Here is a 24,423-nt window from a genome sequence, read left to right as displayed (position 1 = left end):
GGAGGATGAGAGAGGAACAGCCATGGCTTCAGCTGTTGGGGTTTGTCGGAGCTCCTTGATCTGTGCCTTGCCCTGGCGTCTGTAGAGGACTAAGGGGCATCTCCACCTGAATGTCCTCAAAGTACTGCAAACTCAGCATGATCGAGACTAAAATCCTCCCATGTTTCCTGCTGGAGGGGACGAGAGTTGGTGGGGCTGTCTGTTGGGGAGAGGAGGGAGCAGGTTCAAAATTGATCCTGTCTGTGGACTGCGTTGATTTTTTTTTAACAGCCATTTACAGAGTGCCCAGTATAATGCCAGGCACTGGTAGTTCCAGAGCGCCCAAGCCAAGGTAATTCTCTCTGCCATTCTGGAGCGGAAGACAGCCTTGAGCCTGCATGTGTGTGGGTGTTGCTGAGATGGACAGGATCCCACGAGAGCCCAGCAGGGGGCCTAAGTTGGTCTGCAAGCCAGGAAGGGTCTCCTGGAGGGGTTATTTAGACTGAGACTTTCAGTCCGTTCCCAGTGGAGGAAGTCCTTTCAAAGTCTCCCAAGTCTGAAGAGCATGATGTTCTAGAAGAACATACCTTCTTTTATCAATATGGGAATTGTACTCCTTTAAAAATTATTCCCTATCTCTCTTGTTCTTGTTTACATTTACTCTCTCCGGTTGAGACGTATCTTCTTCTCTGTCTAGATTATTACAAAAGCCTTCTTTTTTTTTTTTTTTTTGGTGTCTTTCTTTTCTAGTCCTTTTTGTCCTGGTGTTATATTTCCAAAACACAGATCATATCATAGTCCGTATCATTGTTTCCTCCAAAGTCTTTGTATGCTATACAGACTTAAAAAAAAAAAATTCAGGGCACCTGGGTGGCTCAGTGGCTTAAGCCTCTGCCTTTGGCTCAGGTCATGATCTCAGGGTCCTAGGATTGAGCCCCATGTGGGGCTCTCTGCTCAGCGGGGAGCCTGCTTCCTCCTCTCTTCTCTGCCTGCCTCTCTGCCTGCTTGTGATCTGTCTGTCAAATAAATAAAATCTTTAAAAAAAAAAAATCATTACTCATACTTTCTCCTCCAGGCACTGGAACTTTCTTGCAGGTTCCTTGAACCTGTGTTCGCTTTCTGCCTCAGCACATTTCCCTGGTGCTCGCTCTGTGGAAAGGTGGTAAGGAGGTTTCTCTAAGTTGATTCTTGCCCTAGTGCCTCTAAGCAGAATTGTACTTCTAACCTGCCTGTTGCTGTGACACTTACTATCACTGATAGAACCTTTCTCCAATGGCAGGTTTCCTCTGCAGACTGTGAGCCACCCAAGGATAGGACCTGTCTTTCCTCTGTCGCGTGCTGCTCCTTGCATCAGGCATCCCGAATGGCACTCGCATTTCCACTGCGATACTCCGGTTGGGATTTTGATCACTTTATACCTGGGTTGTTTCCCAGTGTTACTATTTTTTCCTTAATTCACTCTTTCCTATGTAGCACTTCTATCCATCTTACATGAATTTACCGACCTTTATAAAAATCGTACTCAAAAACCTTCCTGAGTTGTACTTACAAGGGCACGGTTTGACTCTTGCGCACCTAATGCCCAGCAACTGCTTGCGCCCACACCGTCCGTCCATTCTTAATTGCTCCTCCTCTTGGAAAAACAACCACCATTTCTGCCAGATTGTTCTCTTCTGTCGCTGTCCTCCTCCTCCCAGCACATCTGCGAGTTCTTTGACTGGTTTATGACTCCCACACCCGTGCTCCGGCAATTTCAGTCTTTAAAATAGAGCTTAAATCCCATTCCCAAATATTGCCTTGAATTCTGGACCTCCACCAGTCTCTTTTTTTCCTCTAAAACTTCATGTGTATACTTTTTGTTCCCAAAAATGAAAAGGGCAGGGGGCTGTTTTACAGTACTCTGTCTTACACAGAGCTCCTTCCGTTCTGTCATGGCTTTTATTATTCATGTGTTAACACTCAGTGAATGGTACTCAGCTGCTCCACCAGGCACCTTACCCTGCTTCCCGTTATTTCCATCTGATTTCGCAAATTACACTTTTTGAATGTCTGTGAGGGTTTTTGTCCTATTGCGGTCGACTCTCCTTTTTGTGCTTACTATGCTGTTTCTAGTCCCTATTTTCCAGATAAAAATAACCCAGGCCAATAAGGCCTAAACTATTTTTAACTGCAAGTAGGGCGAGAAAGTTCTGCTGTGAAGGTGGAGTGAAGTTTCATGCCATTGCCTAGACCCAAAGTCAGTGGATCAGGTTACAGACTGTGGTGGGACCTGCACGTCCATGAACCTCCAGGGAAGGGCCAGCATGTCTTCCCTGCCTCGCCCCCACCAGCGGCATGAGACTCCCCGGAGAACACGCGTCACTTCAAAACAAAGCAACATAATAGGCATGATGTTGAAAGTGACCTCTTGTACCTTCTTGTGCATGACCTAGAAGAGAGAAACTTGTGGCTAGCAAGCTGACACAGAGTTCAACACTGATACCGCATGATTCATGTACAAAGTAAAAATTTTCAAGAACAAAATTTTAAACTGAAATTACCATGGTTTTGATTTGATTTTAGAACTATAATTTGTTCAGATTTTCAAGTAACATTAAAGGAGGTTTAAGAGTGATATTTAACAAGAGAGGGCATGGATTAAACAAGGTGAATAGTATTTCTTTATCATCAGAAGACCTTTGGCTTTAACTGCATTCTAGCATTTAATCAGCTTGGGAGAAACCGTTGATTTAACTGTTCAGAGAGGCATGGTAATGCAGATGATAGTACCTGGACAGTGTAATGGTCATTCGAATTTGATCTTGAAATGCACTCAAACATTTGTATGCTTTAAAGGAATTGCACTTCCTAATTTTGCTGAAGTTTGGAACTTAAAATGTTTTCATTCTCTGAGTACGATTTTTGGGTTGGTAAGGAAAGTGGCCTCAGATTTCATATTTACTAAAGATAATTTATCTGCAAAAGAATGGTTGTAGTTTGGGGCACCTGGGTGGCTCAGTGGGTTAAGCCTCTGCCTTTGACTCAGGTCATGATCTCAGGGTCCTGGATCCTGGGATCCCCACATCGGGCTTTCTGCTCTGCGGGGAGCCTGCTTCCTCCTCTCTCTCTCTGCCTGCCTCTCTGCCTACTTGTGATCTCTGTCTGTCAAATAAATAAATAAAACATTAAAAAAAAAAAAGAATGGTTGTAGTTTTAGGTGCATGCAACTCAGATTGTTTTGTATCAGATTTTTTGAATAAAGAAAATTTGGGCTAAAAATCATGTATGATAATAAAATAGCATCCCTCACCAAGAACTTAGTAGTTTTTTTTCAAGGTAATGATGTAAATTAGTGGTTCATAACTTTGTTTTGCTGTGTACCTTCTCACCCTAATAAAGAACATACACATAATGTTTTGCTTATAATAAGGGCTATCCATAGACCCTACATTAAGAACACGTTACAAGAGTTCTAAAGAATAAAAGAAAACATTTTTTAAGCATTTAATATCTGGTTATGGTAGAGTGAGGTTTCTTTATTTATTCAGTTGCTCTTTTCCCCCCATGTCTATAAAACTATGTTTTAGATTTTTTTCCCCCTCTGGTAGTAGTCATTTTATGTTACGGAGATCCAGATTAAGGGATATACATTTTAATTTAAAACTGGTGGTATGTGTGTACAGACTTTTGAAAGATGTTTGCCTGTACAGTCTGGTTATAAAACAAAACAAAGTTAACTGGTATGTACCAAGGTCGAAACCATGACCTTAGTACCTCTCCAAGCACATCTTGCTAGGCTAAACCTTGCTTTAGAATTGTAGGTATGCAGTTCTACCACAGAAGACTGAGAACCTTTTATCACTCATGGTTAACACTGGATTGTGATTCTTTCTCTTTTTTTCTCTTCCCTTTATGCTATCTCATTCCCTGCTCCCATTGCATATGTTCGTTTGTTTTGCTTCTGTTTTGTTTTTTTATGTGTGGCATCAGTAAGATTAATTTAAATTTTTTAAAAAATAAAAACCTTGGGTCACCTGGGTGGCTCAGTTGGCTAAGCATCCCAGCTGTTGATTTCAGCTCAGGTCCTGATCACAGGGTTGTGAAATCAAGGCCCAGGTCCAGCTCCTTGCTCAGTAGGGAGTCTCTGTGATTCTCTCTCTCCATCTCCCTTTGCTCCTCCCGCTGTGAGCTCATGCTCTCTCTCAAAAACTCAAAAACAAAAACAAAAGCAAAAAAACCACACCTTAGTAACAGTTCCCCAGGAGCCCAGGAGTAGGGGTACTCTTATAAAAATGAAACTGGAATTCATATTGGTTGGTTTTATTTATATTAAAAATAGTTCCTGTAATTGTTAGATCTGAAAGACTTCTTGATAGTTTTGGTAGGAAATATCTTTAAATATGTAAGAATAATTTGTTCACATTGCTAGTTTTCAGGAACTGTGTTTTGATGTGGCAAATAACAGTAAGGTATTTCTCTAATGCACTCTAAAGATTCTTGCAGGTTTTTCTTTGTCTTAGAGTTGTCTCAGGAATGGGAAAAGGAGGTGATTCTTGACAGGAGCCAGAAATGGGGATAGCCCTGCTCTGCTCTGGATTCTGGTCCTCTGGCTCTCTGAGCACTGAGCCAGTCACTCAGCATCTCTCCCAGTCTCTTCATCTATGAAATGGGAATCATGTTGATCTAATTAACAGGAGAAATATTGAACAGTTGATGATTGTAAGAAGCTTTTTATTTATTTAAAAAAATTTTTAAGGCTTTTTTTTTTTTTAAGATTTTAGTTTATTTGAGAGAGAGTGAGCAAGAGAGAGAGAGAGGATGAGTGATAGAAGGAGCAGAGGGAGAGGGAGAGGTTGACTCCCCACTAAGCAGGGAACCTGGTACGGGGCTCCATCTCAGGACCCAGGGATCATGACCTGAGCCAAAAGCAGATGCTTAACTGACTGAGCCACCCAGGCGCCCCTTAAGATTTTAAGTAATCTCTGTACCCAGTGTGGGGCTCAGACCCACAAGTCTGAGATCAAGAGTTGCATGCTACGCTGACTAAGCCAGCCAAGCACCCCTGTAAGAAGCTTTTTTAAAAGTGATTATACTTTGAGCTTTCGGCTGTGCCTTATCAAATCGTTGGGATTTGGTTCGCTGCCCCTAAAAGGAGAGCTTTGTTCTCCCGGAGTTGTGTTGGTTAACATTAGCATCACAAGTTAAAGTTCAGTTTCAGAGTCAGAATTCTTGAGTTGTTTTTAATGGGATATCAGAACCTTATTTTTATTTATTTATTTTTGTTTCATTTTAATTTTAATTCCAGTGTAGTGAACATACAATGTTCTCTTAGTTTCAGATGTATAATATAGTGATTCAGTAATTCTCTAAATGGCTAATAAATACACTCTTGAATTCCCTTCACCTGTTTCACCCATCCCCCTTCTCATCCCTTTCAGGTGATACCAGTTTGTTCTCTACAGCTACAGTTTTTGGATTTGTCTTTTTTTTTTTTTCCCCATTTGTTTTGTTTCTTAAATTCCATGCCTGAGTGAAATTATATGGTATTTGTCTTCTCTGACTTATATCACTTAGCATCATTCTCTAGTTCCACCCGTGTCCTGCAAATGACAAGATTTCATTCTTTTTATGGCTGAGTAATATTCCATTGTGTGTATGTATACACCACCTCTTTTTTACCCATTATCTCTCGATGGACACTTGGGCTGCTTCCGTAAGTTGGCTATTGTAAGTAATGCTCCAGTGACCTGAGGGGTGCATATATCTGTTTTTTTTTTAATTGTATGTATTTATTTAAGAGATAGCAAGAGTGAGAGAGATTGCAGAGGGAGAGGGAGAAGCAGACTCCCTGCTGAGCAGGGAGCCCAGTTTGGTGCTCGATCCCAGGACCCTGGGGTCATGATCTGAGCCTAAGGCAGACACTTAACTGACTGAGCCACCCAGATGCCCCAGGGTTGCATATATCTTTTTGAATTATTTATTTATTAATTAATGTATTTATTTTATTCTTTGGGTAAATACCCAGTAGTGGAATTTACTGGATCATAAGGTAATTCTGTTTTTAGTTTTGACTACACCAGTTTGCATATCCATCAACAATGCATGAGGGTTCCTTTTTCTGTGCATCCTCACCAACACTTGTTGTTCCTTGTGTTTTCAGCTTTAGCCGTTCTGACAGGCGTGAGGGGATATCTCATTGTGGTTTTTGATTTGCATTTCCCTTATGGTGAGTGATGTGGGGCATCTTCTCACACACGTCTGTTGGCCATTTGTATGCCTTCTTCGGAGAAGTGTCTGTTCACATCTTCTGCCAGTTTTTAATTGGATTACTTGGGGTCTTTCTGGTGTTGGGTGGCATAAGTTCTTTGTATATTTTAGATACTAACCCTTTATAAGATGTGTCATTTGCAAATACTGTCTCCCATTCAACAGGCTGTCTTTTAGTTTTGTTGATTGTTTCCTTTGCTTTGCAGAAGCTTTTTATTTTGATGTATTCCCAGTAGTTTATTTTTGCTTTTGTTCCCCTTGCTTTAGGGGACATATGTAGAAAAATGTTGCTATGGCCAGTGTCAGAGAAATTACTCCCTGTCCTCTCTTCTGGGATTTTTATGGTTTCAGGTCTCACATTTAGATCCTTAATCCATTTGAGTTTATTTTTGTGTATGATGTAAGAAAGTTGTCCAGTTTCATTCTTTCGCAGGTAGCAGTCCGGTTTTCCGAACAGCATTTGCAGAACCTTATTTTTAATCAAAACAAATCTGTTGCTGATTAAGCAGTTGGCACATAGCTTTGGCACTGTGAAAAAAGAAATGGTCAGTTGATAAGACGTCTTGCGTAATTTCACATTGTTGTGTTACATAAGGACGTGAAATAACAGACTGGGGATACCTTGATCAAAGGATTTCTCTCTTGCCCCCCTCTTCCCCACTCCCATTCTGCTTTCACCACCCCCTTCACCATCTCCATATCCCCTTAGCATAATGAAGTCAGATGGCAGTGAATATTTTATTAATAATTTAACTACTTAAGGTGCATTTTAAAAAATTGAAACTCTTAGACATTAATTTAGAAAGCCAGTCATGCATATAAATAAGCTAGTGCCTATAAAACAATTGGATTTGATTTCACACAAATGAGTTTATACTGACTTTATAGTTTTTATTGATGTACACATAGATTAGATAGTTTCATAATTTGTTGGTATTACTTGGTATTTCTTTTATTTACCACATAGTCAGTAACTTAATAGGAGGCTTTTAAAGTCCTAAAAGTTAATTTTTGCTTCCCTAAAATGAGGGGTAGGGTTTGGGGTTGGCTATTTTTTAACCATGCTTTGTGGCTGAAATTTTACTTTACCTTTAATATAGCATCATCTTGTAGTTGATCATCAGTTCATAGAATTACTTTGGTGTCTGTGCTGTTGAATTTGACTCATGATAATTGTGCTTATAGTGAAAAATGTATTTTAAGAAGCCTATGTAGCCCTTGATTTAGGAAATTGCTTGTAGGTTCCACACTTTTTTTCTAAAATTGATTGTTCTTAACATTGTTAACAATGGAAAGATGAAACCATTGAAATGAATTCTACATACTATAGTAGGTAGCTTTTTTTTTTTTTTTTTTTTTAAGATTTTGTTTGTTCATTTGTCAGAGGAGGGGAACACAAGCAGAGGGAGAAGCAGACTCCCTGGTGAGCAAGGAGCCTGCCCAGTGTGGGACTCAAGCCCAGGACCCTGGGATCATGACCTGAGCTGAAGGCAGAGGCTTCACCAACTGAGCCACCCAGGCGCCCCAGTATGTAGCTTGTTTATATTGACACTGGATAAGATCATTTTAGTCATTACAAAGAAAATAAAGTTTATTTGAAAATAAGGAATGGAAGGGTGCCTGGGTGGCTCAGTCCGTTAAGTGCCTGATTCTTGATCTCAGCTCAGGTCTTGATCTCAGGGTTGTGAGTTCAAGCCATGCCTTGAGCTTCCACACTAGGCATGGAGCCTAGTTAAAAAAAAGGAGGAATGGAAGGGCAAGTGAAGTTAAACTGCATGTGTCCGTAACTTGAATTTTTCTTATAAAAATATTACCTATCTAGATAGTGTATAGAAGAACAATGGCTTTGAATTATATAATAGTTTAATAATTTAATATAGTTTAAATACTTGGTAATTTTAGTGATTGCTGGTTTATTTGTGGGACAGAGAGGGTGCGTGCTAGTATGCATGCGAGCATGTGGGGACAGGATGGAGAGGGGTGTCGGAGAGGGAGAGAGAATCCTCATGCAGACTCCCTCCTGAGTGTGGAGCCCAGTGTGGGGCTTCATTTCATGACCCTGAGATCATGATCTGAGCCAAAATCAAGAGTCTTGACACTTACTGATTGAGCCACCCAAGTGCCCTGATTGCTATCTTTTCAATTTGGGAATTGCATATTTATCTGAACTGTAAAAATCTTACATGTGGAAAAGCAGATTCTGCTTTGCTTCAAAATACGTGAAGCAGAAACCGACAGAATAGAAAAGCAGTAGGGGTTCCTGGGTGGCTCATTTGGTTCGGTGACTGCCTTCGGCTCAGGTCATGATCCTGGAGTTTGGAGACTGAGTCCCACCTCGGGCTCCCTGCTCAGTGGGAAGTCTACTTCTCCCTCTGACCTTAACCCCTCTCATGCACTCTCTCTCTGTCAAATAAATACATAAAATCTTTATTTAAAAAAGTAGAAAAGCAATAGACAAAAATTACAGGTGACAATTTCAGTACTTCCTTCTAGTCATTGTTACAACCAAGTAGAAGAAAGTCAGTAAGGGTAGAGAAGACTTTTTTTAAAAGATTTTATTTATTTATTTATTTGAGAGAGAGAGAATGAGAGAGAGAGCATGAAAAGGGGAAGATCAGAGGGAAAGGAGACCCCCTAATGAGCAGGGAGCCCAATGAAGAACTCAATCCTGGGATTCCAGGTTCATGACCTGAGCTGAAGGCAGTCGCTTAGCCACCTGAGCCACCCAGGCACCCAGGGTATAGAAGACTTGAACACTGTCAGCCAACTTGACCCAACTGACATCTGTTGAACACTCTTTGAAATGACTGAATGAAACATATTCTTCGCAAGCACACCTGGGACATCACAGGAATCTACCGTACACTTAGCCATAAAACACGTCTCAATAAACTTGAAAGGATTAAAATCGTTCAGAATATATTCTTGGGCCATAATGGAATTATATGGTAGATAAATAATAGAAATCTTGCAGATTCCCACATCTGTGGCAATTTAACAACACATTCCAAAATCATCTAGGAGTCAGATAAGAAATAGATGTAGACATCTAGGTCAGTGGGCAGGATTAAGAGTCCAGAAATAGACCCATATTTGAAACATCAATTGATACTTTTTGTGTTTTTTTTTATAAAGATACTAAGGTAATTCAGTACAGGGTTGTTTTGTTTTATTTTAATAAATGGTGTTGGAATACATGGATATCTATCTGGAAAAATAAACATGACCCATACCTCACTCCATACACAAATCTAAGTTCAGAATGGATCACTGACCTAAATGTAAGACCTAAAGTCATAAAAATTTTTAAAGAAAACATAGGAGAAAATCTTTGTGACCTTGAGATGGGCAGAAATTTTTTTAGGACAAAACAAAAAGATGAACCATAAAAGAAAAAGTCTGACAAATTGAACTCTAAACATTAAAGTTTTTTGCTTATAGAAAATCACCATTTAAAAAAAGATGTTATTTTATCTTCTTTGGGGAAAAATACTTACAAAACATGTATCTGACAAAGGACTTGTATCTGGAATATACAATTTTTTTAGATATAAACCTATATTATAATCTAATTAATTAATCTAATTAATCATTAGATTAATGTATATTATAATCTGCATATATGGAGGTAAAAGGAAAGAAGTAACCACTGTTAATGTCTTGATATTCCTTTTCTCTCTCGGGGTTGTGCTGTTACGGCTGATTTTTTCTTTATAATTTACTCTTAAGTTTTTGTCACTTAGCTTCTGTTATCTTTTATTAGAAAATATTTTTAAAGGGAAAATGGTCAGGGTGATTATTGGATGTTGAAGTCATGGAGATAGGTCAGTGATGGCTCACTTACATAGCAGCAAAGAGCTGGTAGGGAAAATCATACTGTTTTCTGTTCTCCCATAAATGTTTCTGTCTCTCTTTTTTCCTCCTTGGTGGTAGGTAGGATCCAGTCAGTTCCTTGAAGACTGTTGGACTGAAAGCCAGAGTTCCTCACTGACTGTTAGCTGGGGGACTTTCTCCTTTCCTTGACCTTTTATAGGGTAGGGAACATGACAGAATTTCACAATATGGCAGCTGGCTTCCCTCAGAGTGCGCGAGTGAGAGAGGGAGAGAGGTATGAATATGTCTTACAACTCAATAATAAGTGAAACAACCTAAGAGAAAAGAGGGAAAAAATTTGAGTGGGTATTTCACAAAAGAATATATGTAGATGACCAACTTTATGAAAAGATTCTTGGCATTATTGGTTGTTAGGGATATGAAAGTTAAAAGTACAATGAGATGTCACTGTACATACACTAAAATGGCTCGATTTTAAATACTGACAATACCAGATTTTGGTAAGGATGTAGTACAGTCGGAATCCTCATACGGATACATTCATTACTTGTGGGAATGTAAAATGGTACAGCCACTTTGGAAGACAGGTCGACCTTTTCTCAAAAAGTTAAATATAGACTCATCATATGGCTCTAAGTATCTCAGTGTTCACTCCTCTGTATCTACCACGAGAAAGAAAAACCTGTGCACACAAAGACTTGAGTATTATTATTCATTATAGCAAAAACAGGAAGCAGCCCAAGGTTCTGTCATCTGGTAACTAGATCGGTAAGATGTGGAACATGATGCAGCGGGATCCTGTTCAGCCACAGAATGATATGACCTGTACTCTCTGGGGCAACAACACGGGGGAATCTCAGAAACCTTGTGCTAAGTAAATATTGTACAGTAATTATTTAACTAGCTCTGTGGCTAGTCTCAGAAGTAGACCTGCTGGGTTAGAGTAGACCTTTATATATGTATAAATACATATATATATATATGGCCAACATTACCAAATGCTTATGTACCACCACAATTAAAAGTATTCTTTCTACCTGGATTATCTCATTTAATTCTCCCAACAACCATATTAATGTATAGGTACTTGTTTTCCTCATTTTTCGGTTGAGGAAACTGAGGCACAGAATGTTGTTTAATTTCAACACGGGCACACTCACAGTCGAGAAGAATACCAACCATTCACTTAAAGGAACATTCCTTGGGTAGTATACAAATACAGTGTACAGTTCTTTGAGTTGGTTTTTTCACGTAAATCACATAAAGAGTATTGATCAGATAGTAAGTTCATATGAACCTCAGACACTTAACCACACTCCTGTCTTCCAGCCGGCAGTGTGGGCAGAGGGTCCTCCCGGTGACCCTAGTGGCGGGGCCTCTGTAGAGCTTCAGAATCAGATTTTGATCCAGAGTGAAGACCAGACAACTCCTTAGAACTCACGTGGAGCTTCGAATTCCCATTTGGGTCTGAGAAAACTGGTTTAGAGCGTACTCTTAATCGATAAGGGATCTTAAAAATGTGATGTCTGATATATCAGACACCCAAAGGAGATTCGTTGAATAACTATTCTAAACACCTCTTAACAGCAAAAAGGTTGGCAAAGAAAAAGGTCTGTAATTAACGAAAACAGCTGGTCTACATTTTCTTGATTGATACTCTCTTCCCATAAATTGATACTCTCTCACCTTTCCCCAGGGCTACTGCAAGTAGGTGGTATCATCTGCCTTTACTTGTTCTTCAGGTATTTATTCCGTAACCTCCCTGATAAAATGATGGATGTCTTCAGGCGCTGTTCTGAAACCCATCTGGTGAAAGCAACTCTTTGCTCTTACAAGAGGACCTGTCCGTTTCTGTCTCCCATCCATCTTTGTTCTCCTTAGCGGCTCTGAGAGCTGGACCCCCGAGGTAGTGTGGTGCATTAGTGTCGGATTCAGAGTGACAATGCCTGGGTTCACAGTCTCTCTCTGCCACCGGCCAGTTGTGTGATGCCGGTGAGTTACATGCTTTGTTTTCGCTTTCGTTCTGCGGGAAGCAGTGGTGCTTCCGTCGTGATCTTGGCGAGAACTAACGGAGCCGGTGTGTGTGCACATCGCACCTGGCGCACAGGGAGCTGTCGGCATTCCCGCGGCCTGCTGTGCACCCCCCTGCCTCCTTTTCTCCTACCCTGCGTGACCTGATGCTGCGCTGGCCTGGCTTTCCGTCATCTCTTGAACCGGGCCTCTGCCGCCTGCCTTCTCACGAAATGGAGGTGTTTCCCTCCGATTGGTGTCAGCATTTTTCTCTTCACATGAACTATGGAGCTTGGCCATTGGCTTTGGTATCAAGTAGACCCGGTTATCGGTTACGCCCGTGCCGCGTATTAGCCGTGAGACCTCAGAACTTAACCTGAATCCTTTCCGCACTTGAGCGTCTGATCTGTAAAACTGGGCTGATTCCTGCCTACACTGCAGGAGTGTTGGGAGGACGAGCGCGAACCCGGGGCCCAGTAGAGGGTCTGCTCTGTGGTTGCTCCTGCTGTTCTCTCGAGCTCGTCTCACCCCCTCGCTCCCACCGACTTCTCTTCAGGTGTCAGAACTGTGGCCCCTTGATGCTGTTCCTCTCGTTGGCTTTCCTTCTCACGCCACGAAGGTGTGCTTTCTGTCGGTTGTAGTGAAACTGTGGAGTTTGCATATCTGATCTCAATAAATCTTCCCTCTGAAACTACCCTATGTTCCATTTTAAAATTCACGTTCTTGACGTCCTCCTGTCACGGTACGACTAAGCCTTGAGTTGGTTCGTGGTGCCGTTCAGTCTGGCTTTGGTTCCTGTCGGCGTAGGTTCTGTTCTCACCTACACCAGGTGCAGCCTGTTGTATTTGGCCTGCGGTTCTCACTACTGTATTTAGACCTTCATTGCCTTTTCTGTGAGTTTTTCCCCCAGTAGCCACGAATGTCATCTCCCCACCTCCATTATGCTTTGTCCTTCCTACTCTATTTTTGATGTTTTTCCCTTGTCAGAGTCCTGTTCCTGGAGTGGGAGATCAGCAGATTTCCCCCCGAGGGGCTAAATAGATATTTCAGGCTTTGTGATCCATATGTTCTTTGTTGTGACTGTTCAGCTCTGCTGTTCTAATGGGAAAGCAGCTGTATTTCAATAAAACTTTATTTTAGAAAACAGCTGGTGGGCGAGATTTGGCCCACAGGCCAGAGTTTGCTGACTCCTGTCCTAAATGACCGCTCAGATAGTTATCTGTGCTTGCTTACATGACTTCAGGCGTTCAGTAGCTTGAAAAACGGAGCGTGAATTCCTTAGCACAGAGTAAGATCTGCTGTTATGTGGCCTTGATTTCGCTTTATTTTTCTGTACACTCATCATGCATTCTTTTTTTTTTTTTTAAGATTTTATTTATCATTTTTGAAGAGAGAGAGAGCATGCGTGCAGGGGTGGGGCGGGCAGAGGGAAAGGGACAAGCAGACTCCCCACTGAGCAGAGAGCCCAATGAAGGGTTTGATCCCAGGACCCTGGGATCATGACCTGAGCCAAAGGCAGACGCTTAACCAACTGAGCCACCCAGGCACCCCACATTCTTTATTTTAGCAAATGGAACCACTTCCTGTTCCTGGGACATGCCATGCTTTTTTAGGGCATCTCGTGGTTCTTTTGTTGGTCAAGGTCCTAGAATAAGCATCCTTCCTTACTGTTTTTCCCTCTAAGCCCCCCTCTGTAATGACCACTGTATACAGTATTTCTTCAGATGATTCTCTTTTTTAATATTGATTGCAAGGTAGGATAGACAGTCTTCCTAGTGCCCCACTTTCTTACCCTTCATTAAAATATTTTGGTGTTAAGCGTTTTGCTTTCCACCATTTGGAGAATGTGGTTGCCCAGGCTCCAGAAAGACTATTCTCCTAGCAGCTGCTCTGAGTGACAGCTCCTAACTCTTCGACGCAACCAGACTTGTGTGTTAGTGATACGGAACTGTATGAAGTTCTTTGGGAAGGCGGCTTTAGGTCTTATGGGCCTGTCAGTTTCTTCTGAACGTGTTACGACCTCCATAGAGTAGGATGCTATTTTCCCTGCCTCATCCCAGCCTTTCCAAGTTCCCTGGGTGAGGCAGGAACACCGCTGGCCCTGTGTGTCTTCCTTAGGGCTTGCACGTATTCTACGCCAGCTTTGTGGGCACATCCCTTATGGGGCCTTGGAAATCTTCCTGGCAGTATTCTAATGCCTCAAATTAAATATTTCTTTAGTACTTTCTCTAGACCTGTGCTGGGGCATAAAGATAAGTGAAACACAGCCCTAGCTTAAGGACAGGGATCTGTAGACTTTCCCAAAGGGCCGGATAGTAAGTATTTTAGGGTTTGTGGGCTACTTAGTCTCTGTTGCATCTCTCAGCTCTGCTGTTGTACTTCGAGAAGAGCTATAGATGATACATAAATGACTGAACTTGGCCGTGTCCCAGTAAAATTTTATTTACAAAAAGAGTTGAGGCCAGACTTGGCTTGCAGACTGTAGTTTGCCAACCCCTGGCCTGGTGGCGTTGTGCCAGAGGATATCTGAAACCACAGGTAACCAGTGTGTCTTCCTTGAGTGTCAGTTTTACTCCTTAACATATGGAAAAGGTTAAGTAGTTTTAATTGGTAAGTAATTTTAAGAGATTCTTTGAATAACATAAGTAAGCAACCTGTAGACTAGAATGTAAAATTGAAAGGACTATTGGAGAGGAAACTGCGCCTTGCAAGAAGTATCTTGCTTGTGGTGAGCTGCTCAGATCTGTATCTGCAAACTCTCCTGCGGTTTCTTGGAAGAGTTTGAACAGTGCTGCTAGGCATGGGAGCCATTGAAGGATTTAGAGGAAGGCAGTGACACCAGATTTTAATTTTAGAAAGCTAACTTGGGTGGGGCACAGAGAAAAATTTGGAGCAGGAGCTGGCCATCCCGGAGTCAGGGAGACGAGTTAGGAGGCTGTTACATGAACCCAGGCAAATGATAAGGACCTCTTTTAAGATAGAGGTAACAAAGATGGAGAGATTGAGACAGGTTGGAGTCAAAGCAAGGATGTTCGGTTTGAGCTGTTGTGTCAGGGAAGAGACATGGAGAAGGGAAAGGAAAGGGCTTATGAAGAAGAGCCACCTGAAGGCCAGGGAAGACAGGCAAGTAAGGAGTTTCGGCATAGTTGAGCTTTCTTTGCCTGTGGGCTGTATATACAAGGAGAAGTTGGTTTTAGAGGTCTAAGACTCCGGAGCGCCATCTGGACTGTGGCGGTTGGCATATAGATGGTAGCTAAAACCACAGGATCGAATGCAGTCCCCTGAGGGGAGCGTTTTACAGGGCAAGAGTAATGCTAATCACAGAAGCCGTAGGGGAAAACAGAACTTCATCATCGGTGGAGAGGGTGGGGGGCAGGTAGTACTGGCAGAAAAAGAAGAAAACGGAAGACTGTTTTATTAAAAAGGCGGGGGAGGTTATAATTTGGGACTTTGCCCGTGGCAGTTTCACAGGAGTTGTGAGATGTCGGTCAGAAAGCAGTGAGTTGAGTGGGAATGGTGGAAGTGAGAAGATGGTGGCAGGGACTCTAGGACAGCCTTCTCAAGCTTGAGTGCTGTCTCAGTCCCTCAGAGATCTTGTGGAAGTAGCCTGAGTCAGTGAGTCTGGGGGAAGTCTCCAGATCATGCATTTCCAGCCGCCTCGCCAGCAGTGGGAACGCTGCTATTCCGAGGACTGCCCAGACCCACAGTTCCCTCATTGTGCATTGGGCCCCCCAGGGCACTGCCGCAGACTCACAGGGGTGCCTCGGAGTATTTTTAAACTTCAAGGGAAATATGGCAGCATCTCTTGGATGGTAGAGTATTAAATCACTATTCCTTTGCTTGATGTCATAACCTTTGGAACCTAGGTTTTCAGTGCTCATTCTGATAAAAAAGTAAGTGCTGCCTAAAAATAACAGCAAGGCAGGAGATGAGGCTGTGGTGTCCAATCTGGTTCCAGGGTTGGGAAAGTTGCACAGGGCCCCCGAGGTGCAAAATCGTTAGAACCTCCCTCCTTGCCAAGTGGTTTGGCCCGTACTGCTTAATCAAGAGAACTAATAAATACTTTTTTGGCTTACAAGTGCCATGAAAAAATTGTTGAGACATTAATTACTCTGTGGACCAAGATAGTTTGAGAACCACTGACATAAACTGTACTTCCTAGAAACCATGGAGCCAAGCAGTTGAAAATACTGGATGGCAGTTAATAGCAGAGGAGCGGAGGAGGGTTTGTTAAAAAGTAGAAGAGGCAGGTATGTTATATGCTGGGGCAAGGAGCAGCTGATAAGGGTATTGACTTGGAGTAAACGGTCTCTGAGGAAATGAAGCGGGATGGAATCTAGATCCTGCTTTTCTGAATGTTGCTTCAGACCAGCAGCCTTGTTTTGTTGGGAGAAATGCAGAATGTCAGGCCCCAGCTTCTAACCTCCTGAATCAGAGTATGTATTTTCAGTAAGATCCCCGGGTGATGTGTATGCATGTTAACATTTCAGAACCACGGTAGGAGGCCGGGTCAGCCCTGCACAGGGGAAAGGACACCTCTTCTACTTACTCCATCACCACACTGTGTATCTGGTACACACCAGCCATTCGCATGAAGGGAAATGAGATGATGGGGCTTTTACATTTAGATGCATTGAGACACATGGGAGGAAGAAGCTGAAGAAGTTTCTACCTGCTTGCCTTAAGTGCCTGAGATAAATAGGGGACATCTCCATCTAGTGAGTTAAAATGTTGGCACTGAAATAACGGCTGAGACAGCCTGCATGGTGCTCGGTAGCTTGGGTGCAGGAGCTACAAGGATCGGATTCATTAAAACTTGCTGGTTTTCAGGGTGCGGTGAAGGAAAATGTACACAGGGCTGGTCTCTGTCCTGGATCTGGAAAGAGATGAAGCCAAAAGGAGAAAGGTGAGGGTTAGGAGGGGTAAGAGGACCGGAGGTCTCCTGGAAAAGCCAGTGGGAAAGTACATCCGGGAGTGGGAGGGAGCCTGCCCTGTTCTTATCCACCAGGAAGAGGAACTTTCTTTCCTGTCAGGCTACAGAGATTTAGCGGGACTCAGGCATGGATTGGCTAACAGGGAAGAAGAATCAGTCTCTAGAATGACTCCTAGGATCCCAGGAACACATTCTTATTAATTGGTGAAGAACTGATCTCTAATGAGGGTTTTTTTTGGAGGGGCAAGGGGAGTGAGGGGGCAGTGTGGAGATAGGTTAAGAGGAGATTTGGCAACGTTAAATTTGAGCTTAGGTGACTGTGTAGGTAACACTGGAAATTCAGACATGGGACTCATGTCAGATATGAAGATTGACCTGAGATCAGTGATATAATAACTTCTAATTGAGTGTTACTCCCTTCAGGTGGAAGGCCGAGCAGTTTATAAAGCATTGCCACATTTATCCTTTCATCAACCTGTTTTACTTTTTTAATGTTTATTTATTTATTTAAAGATTTATTCATTTATTTCAGAGAGCGGGGTAGGGGGAAGGACAGAGGAAGAGGGAGAGAATCCTCAAGTAGTAGACTTCCCACTGAGTGCAGAACCCCACGTAGGGCTTGATCCCAGGATCCTGGGATCATGTCCTGAACTGAAACCAAGAGCCAGACGCTCAGCGGACTGAGCTACCCAGGTGCCCCTATTTATTTGTTTTATTTTTAAGTAATCTCTGTATCTGCCATGGGGCTTGAACCCATGACCTGGAGATGAAGAGTAGCATACTCTTCCGACCCAGCCATTACCCCTCTTAATGGACCCTTTGAGGCAGGTATCAAACCCCCTCACAGTTGAGGAGGTAGGCCTAAACAGATTGCCCATGGTTCACATGTTTAGTGAGTGGTAGAACTAGGATTAGAAGCCAGATGTTGCTGATTTCAAATCCATGCCCTTCATGGTAGAACTCTTACTACATCCTTTGGCTCAGGTCATGATCTCAGGGTCCTGGGATAGAGCCCCGCATCGGGCTCTCTGCTTGGCAGGGAGCCTGCTTCCTCCTCTCTCTCTCTCTGCCTGCCTGTCTGCCTACTTGGGATCTCTCTCTGTCAAATAAATAAATAAAATCTTAAAAAAAAAAAAAGAACTTTTACTACATCCTTGATCACCAGCTTCTGGGGGGTGACTAGTACCAAACATGTTAGATCTCAGATGCAAATGTCAAAAACAAAATGAAAAATCCTTTAAATGGGCTTGAGCAACCAAAAATGAAATTTATTATTGGTACCCATGATTATAGATTCTGAGGCTCAACCTTCAGGCACAGTTGGAACCAAAGTCGCAAATCATTATCAAAACGTGCTCTCTCTGCTCTTCTTTTCTGTTGGTTCTTCTCTTGCAAGCTTTCTTCATGTGACAGCAAGTTGGCCTCAATAGCTTTAGCTGTATATCCTAGAGATGTACATGGGAAGGGAGCTTCTCTTTACCAAGGGCTCCAACTAAAATCCAAACAGGACTTATTATCTCTATGTGGGCATAACAACAGTATACACCCCAAAGGGATGTGATCTCAGGATTGTAGATGAACCCCACTTTGGGCTTCCTGCGCAGCAGGGATTTGGTTTGAGATACTCTTTCTCCCTCTCCCTCTGTCCTTCCCTGCTGCCCCACTGCCCCCCCCCCCAACTCTTGCACTCTCTCTCAAAAATTTTTTTTTAAAAAGCTGTTTAGGGGCTCCTGGGTTGCTCAGTCAGTTAAGCATCTGCCTTCAGCTCAGGTCATGATCCCAGGGTCCTGGAATTGAGCCCCATATTGGGCTCCCTGTTCTTTGGGGAGTCTGTTTCTCCCTCTGACCCTCCCCCTTCTCGTGCTCTGGTCTCTCTCAAATAAATAAATAAAATCCTTAAAAACTTTTTTCAAAAGGTAGTTAGTGCTACTGCAAGGCTTTTATTATCAAAATAATTTATTCTGAGGTTGCCTGTTTATCAGAATTGGGTATTCACAAAATTAGAAAATAGTATCTTAATGTGTCTTTGAGGTGGTATTTTAAGCAATAAAACCTGGTGTTTTGTAGTGACTAATAAAACGAGTTTTTATTTATCTAGTTTGAGTTTTTAGAATATAAAATTTACTAAGTATTGTTTAACTTTGGAACCCATTATTTTTGGACTTTGTGATGCCAGTTTATTTCCTTTAATCTAACTGTTTGAACTGTCTACTCTGTGTCATTACGAAAGAAGCAATGTAGGTTTGGAAATCTATTGGGAAACCCAGATTTTTGTCTTTTGGGGATTCCCATGTCTGAAGAGTGTGGGCCAGACCCCTATGGTCTCTTTCAGTTTGAAATTTTAGAGTCTTTAGAATGCTATGTCAGAAGTGTTGCCAGATGGGGGGCACCTGGGTGGCTCAGTCAGTTAAGCATCTGCTTTCGGCTCAGGTCATGATCCTGGAGTCCCAGGATCGAGCCCCACTTTAGGCTCTCTCCCTCTCCCTCTCCCTCTGTCCCTACCCCTGCCCGTGTTCTCTCACTCAATCTCTCCCAAATAAATAAATAAAATATTTTTTAAAAGGGTAGTGTTGCCAGATGGAACCATATAGTCTTGGAACCAGACTGGAGGACTGTACAGTTCAGGGTCCTTATCTTAGAAATGAAGAAACGTGGCCCAAGGTAGGCGATGCTGGATCTCTGCACACTTAGCGGTGGGCACTTGGAGCAGGAACAAAGGCTTTACCAGCTCCTTTTACAGCTCCTCTTTCCTTACAATGCTGGTACCAGGGGAAGACGGCTAACATTCATTTATTTGACTAAGGAACATTATTGAACAGCTTACACGTGTGAGGCATTTTGCCAGCTGCGGAGATGCGTAAATGCAGGAATGTGTTTGGAAAGCCGTGTAGCACAGAGAGAGGCTCTAAGCTGGGCTGCAGAGTCCAGCAGACCTGGATCCTCAGTCTCGCTGACCACTTCGCTCTGCAGCCCCGTGTAAACTAGTCACCCCAAGGCCTGTTTCCTTGTCTGTAAAGCGAGGCTAGTAGAAGCAGACATTTCCTATAGCTGTGGGAAGGATTAAATGAGATAGTACAGGTTATGCTTAGCATAGTGCATGGTGCGGAGTAGGCTCTCAGATGATGATGGAGATGTTTATGAAAGAACAAAGCCATTAAGATTTACAGAACACTTTCCTTTTTTGCATTATTTAATTCATAGCCCTGTGAGTAGGTAGTGATAATCCTAATTTTTCGAAAGAGGACACAGCTCTGGAGGCCTGGGGTTCATCCAACGCCCCGCAGGTGTCGGTCGTAGCTACCAGTAACTATGGCGCAGGCAGCGTCTTTAAGCACTGTTTCGTGTACTAGTTGGCTCCCATGCGGGTATACCGTTGTTGTTTTCCCTTTACAGACAAGGGAAGTCGGGCTCAGAAAAGTGAAGTAGTTTGTCCCGAGTGACGCAGCCCGGAAGGGGCAGCACGGAGTTTGAGTGCAGGCAGTCGGGCTTCGCCTCCCAGCCTTCCGAATCTCAGTGTGCTGCCTTGATTTCAGGCTGCCTTTGGGGAAAGTAAAAGCCATTTTGCAAGCTGGAAAGCACTGCGTACAATGTGGTGCTATTTTTATGTGACTCGGTCCCTGATTTCTGGAGATTATGGTCTGCAGGGAATGAGTCTTCTCCAGGCTAAACCTATCACATCCTGTCCTGTTCCTTACTGGACATTGCCCTCAGCACTTTGGCCATTTTTAAAAAAATACTCTCTGATGTATCCCCAGAAGCGAATAGGGCCTGGGAAGTACGGAGTCTCACCCTGCTATTTAATGTGGCCTGATGGGGCTGGAGCTTTTTAGCAGCAACCCAGTGGCTAGTTGAAATTTAGGATCAACCAGAATGCCTCCGTTTTTTGTTTTGTCTTCTTTTTTTAAGGTATCTTTCCTGCTAAACCATCTTATCCCCCTTTGTAGCTTATGCCACGTAGTGGGCATAATACCTGCCTCACAGGGATTCTGAGAATTAAGTGAAAGAACAAATGTAACGTTCTTCGTGAGGTGACTGGCACATAGCAATACCTCAGTCCTTGGTGGTGGGTTTCCCGTAAAGTGCACTTACCTAAACTTCTCCTCCTCAGAACAGTTACGCTCATTCATTCCAAATCATTGCTAGAAATGTAGCTTAGGGGCGCCTGGGTGGCTCAGTGGGTTAAGCCTCTGCCTTTAGCTCAGGTCATGATCTCAGGGTCCTGGGATCGAGCCCCGCATCAGGCTCTGTGCTCAGCAGGGAGCCTGCTCCCCCCCCCCCCCCCGCCAGCCTGCCGCTCTGCCTACTTGTGATCTCTCTCTCTTTCTGTGTCAAATAAATAAATAGAATCTTTTAGAAATGTAGCTTAATTGGCCAGAGGCTGCAGAGAGTAGGCTCTCCTCCCTGCTGACACGGGCCGGACGGGGATTCAAAGAAGTGAATGGTCACTTGGCCCAGCTCACACCTCACCATCTTACCAGTCACACATAGGGGAGGATTTTTCTTCAAGACTCTTTCAGATGTATCTGGTTGGTTCTTCATAATTAGTTTACTTAAAAGTCTCTCAAATTATATGCAAAAGGGGAGCCTCACCGTTAATACTTAAGACTCACAACATTCTCTTCAAATTCTTGTCCTTAGAGCGTCGGTCCTCAGTTACTCTCTTACTGCCGGTGAGTCACTCTGCTTAGAGAGTCCCTGGGCCCCACCTAGAGCCAAAACACAACTTCCTCTCCTATCAACAGCACATTTTATTATGCTGAGTGAAATCAGTCAAGCAGAAAAAGACAGTTATCTTATGGTTGCACTCCTGAGTGGAACAGAAGGAATAACGTGGAGGACCCACGGGAAGGGAGGGGAAACAGAGTGGGAAGAAATCAGGGAGACCAAGCATGAGAGCGTCTGGGCTTCAGGAGGCAAACCGAGGGTTACAAAAGGGAGGGGGTGGAGGATGGGGTAACTGGGTGATGGGTATTAAGGGGGGCACGTGCTGTGCTGGGCCCTGGGTGTTGTATGCAACTGCTGAGTCATTGAGCACCATCGGAATTACTAATGTACTGTATGCTGCCTAACGGAGTATAAGAAGAAACAGCCCGTTTAGATAGAATATTGAATGACAGTCTGTGGAACTTGACCTGTAGCGGACTGACACGTAATGTTGATCAGATGAGCACGGTAGATGAGTTATTAAGAGGATTCAGGAAACATTGTGACGTAAAGACTAAGCCTGGGCCAGCGGAAAACTGGGGCCCGAAGAAGCCTGTGGCTCGGAAGAGCTGGGGAAAAGCAGCAGCCTGGTACGGACGCTCGTTCTGATGGGCCGTGGGGACAGGGGCTTGGGAGAAACACGGGAGGTTCCTGGTTCCTGCAAGATAGCTACAAGTCCATAGGTGTGAAGGCTTAGAGACCTCAACTTCTTAATGCTTGTTATGGAAATCTTGTATTCTATTTAGATTCTCTTCCTCAACCATTCGCTAGGTACACTTGAACATCCTTTTTTAAAGTAGGCTCTGCACCCCATGTGGGACTTGAACGGACAGCCCTGAGATCAAGAGTCACATGCTCTACTGACTGAGCCAGCCATGCTCCCCGACTTGAACATTCTTTTTTTTTTTTTAAGTTTTTCGGTTTTGCCATTTTAAAAAATTAATTTATTTAAGTAATCCCTACACCCCACATGGGGCTCCAACTCTTGACCCGAGAGCAGGAGCCCTGCGTTCCACTGAATGAGCCAGCCAAGCGCTCCCCTACTTGAACATTCTTTTTTTTTTTTTTAAAGATTTTATTTGTTTATGTGACAGAGATCACAAGTAGGCAGAGAGGCGGGGGAGAGGGGAGCAGGCTCCCCGCTGAGCAGAGAACCTGATGTGGGGCTCGATCCCAGGACCCTGAGATCATGAACTGAGGCGAAGGCAGAGGCCCCAACCCACTGAGCCCCCCAGGTGCCCCCTACTTGAACATTCTTAAAGATAAGCTGTGCCTGGCCTGGAATAAAGCCATGTGGTACTGAATGAAAGCCAGTCTGTTGGTGTAATTTAGTAACTATGCCTCTGTGCGTATGTACACATTCACACATGTGCATAGTGTATGTGTATTATTTTTGTCATGCTGTCAGCTTTTAGCAGAAGATGGTAAAACTCAATTTGCATTTTGTATTAAAGTGCAGGTGATGTCTTTTCACGATGGTCTTCGGGGCTCACCCTGGGCACTGCTGAGCAAGACACTTGGTACAGCTGATGGCGGAAGAAAGAGGAATAAATCGTATTAAAGTTGTCGAAGTTGCTCTCCCCTTTCTCTCTACCGTTAATCATTAGTTGATTGACTCAGTAGAGGTATGAGCACCTGTATTTGGCCATAGATTAATAAGATCTGCTTCGTGTTCTATAGGAGTCCAAAATCTGATGGGGGAAACCCAGAAAATAAATATTACAAGGGTGTCTAGTTATGACGATTTATAAGTAATCAGCAGAAAGCAGTGAACATTAAACTCGTTCGAAGTGGTAAAGGCAGAGTAGAAGTTAGTGTTCTTTGGAACAGGGCCATCATTGTTTTCTGGGACCAGATCTGGTGCTTGCAGGAACTGTACGTCTGTGCAGTAGTGTGAAGGCTCAGCGGAGAGTGCGCTTCGGCACTGCCGGTAAAATGGAGACGGGACTTCGCCGCATCGCTCGGGGGGGCGGGGGTGGCAGGACTGAAGTGAGCTGCCCCAGAAGCAAGTTCTGTAAACTAAAGTCCCATAAAATAGATACGTGCTCCTACAAGGGCCGTGGCTGGAATCTCTGTCGGTCACACCACAGACATGTTCCAGAAGGGTCTGGTTATCTGCCTGCAGAGGGAGTTACGCTCTTATTATTGTCATCATTATCATTGTCGTTACTGTTACTGTTATTATTGAAAAACTCAGTTCATTATTGGACTTAATGATTTCTTAAGGGTCTGATTTGTGTGTGTGTTTTTTTTAAAGATTTTATTTATTTGGTATATATAGAGAGATCACAAGTAGACAGAGAGGCAGGCAGAGAGAGAGGGGGAAGCAGGCTCCCTGCTGAGCAGAGAGCCCCATGTGGGGCTCGATCCTAGGACCCTGGGATCATGACCTGAGCCGAAGGCAGAGGCTTAACCCACTGAGCCACCCAGGCGCCCCTGATTTGTGTGTTTTTAATGACCAGTCTTCTCAGCTAAGAAGGAGTCCCCATCCGTGCCCATTTAAGTCCTAAACTGAAAGAAGCGTATTAGCAATTACTGAACCTCTCTCCCAGCAGGAGGGCTAGGGCCAAGTCGACACTTCGAAGCACTTCATTTGACTGCGTTCGTTCATTTTGGGAAATTTTAAAAAAATCCGCTCTTTATTATTGTTGCATTGATTCTGCATCAAGAATATCAAATTAAGAACAAAACACAAACATTCCTTTGGAGAGTACCCC

At 43.3% G+C, this 24,423-nt stretch overlaps 1 protein-coding gene and 1 non-coding gene across 4 annotated transcripts in view; both read left to right on the top strand.

Moving 5' to 3' along the window:
• The window catches only part of EGLN1 (egl-9 family hypoxia inducible factor 1), a 59,128-nt gene that overhangs the window by 12,632 nt on the left and 22,073 nt on the right, over positions 1-24,423 (top strand). The gene's annotated exons all lie outside the window — the stretch shown is intronic.
• On the top strand, positions 23,161-23,245 carry LOC123955888. Its single transcript, XR_006821426.1, has one exon. It is a non-coding gene; the product is annotated as a small nucleolar RNA SNORD35 (small nucleolar RNA).

This window comes from Meles meles, chromosome 13, assembly GCF_922984935.1.
Source record: "Meles meles chromosome 13, mMelMel3.1 paternal haplotype, whole genome shotgun sequence".
NCBI lineage: Eukaryota > Metazoa > Chordata > Mammalia > Carnivora > Mustelidae > Meles > Meles meles.
This window is presented reverse-complemented; position numbering and strand designations above follow the sequence as displayed.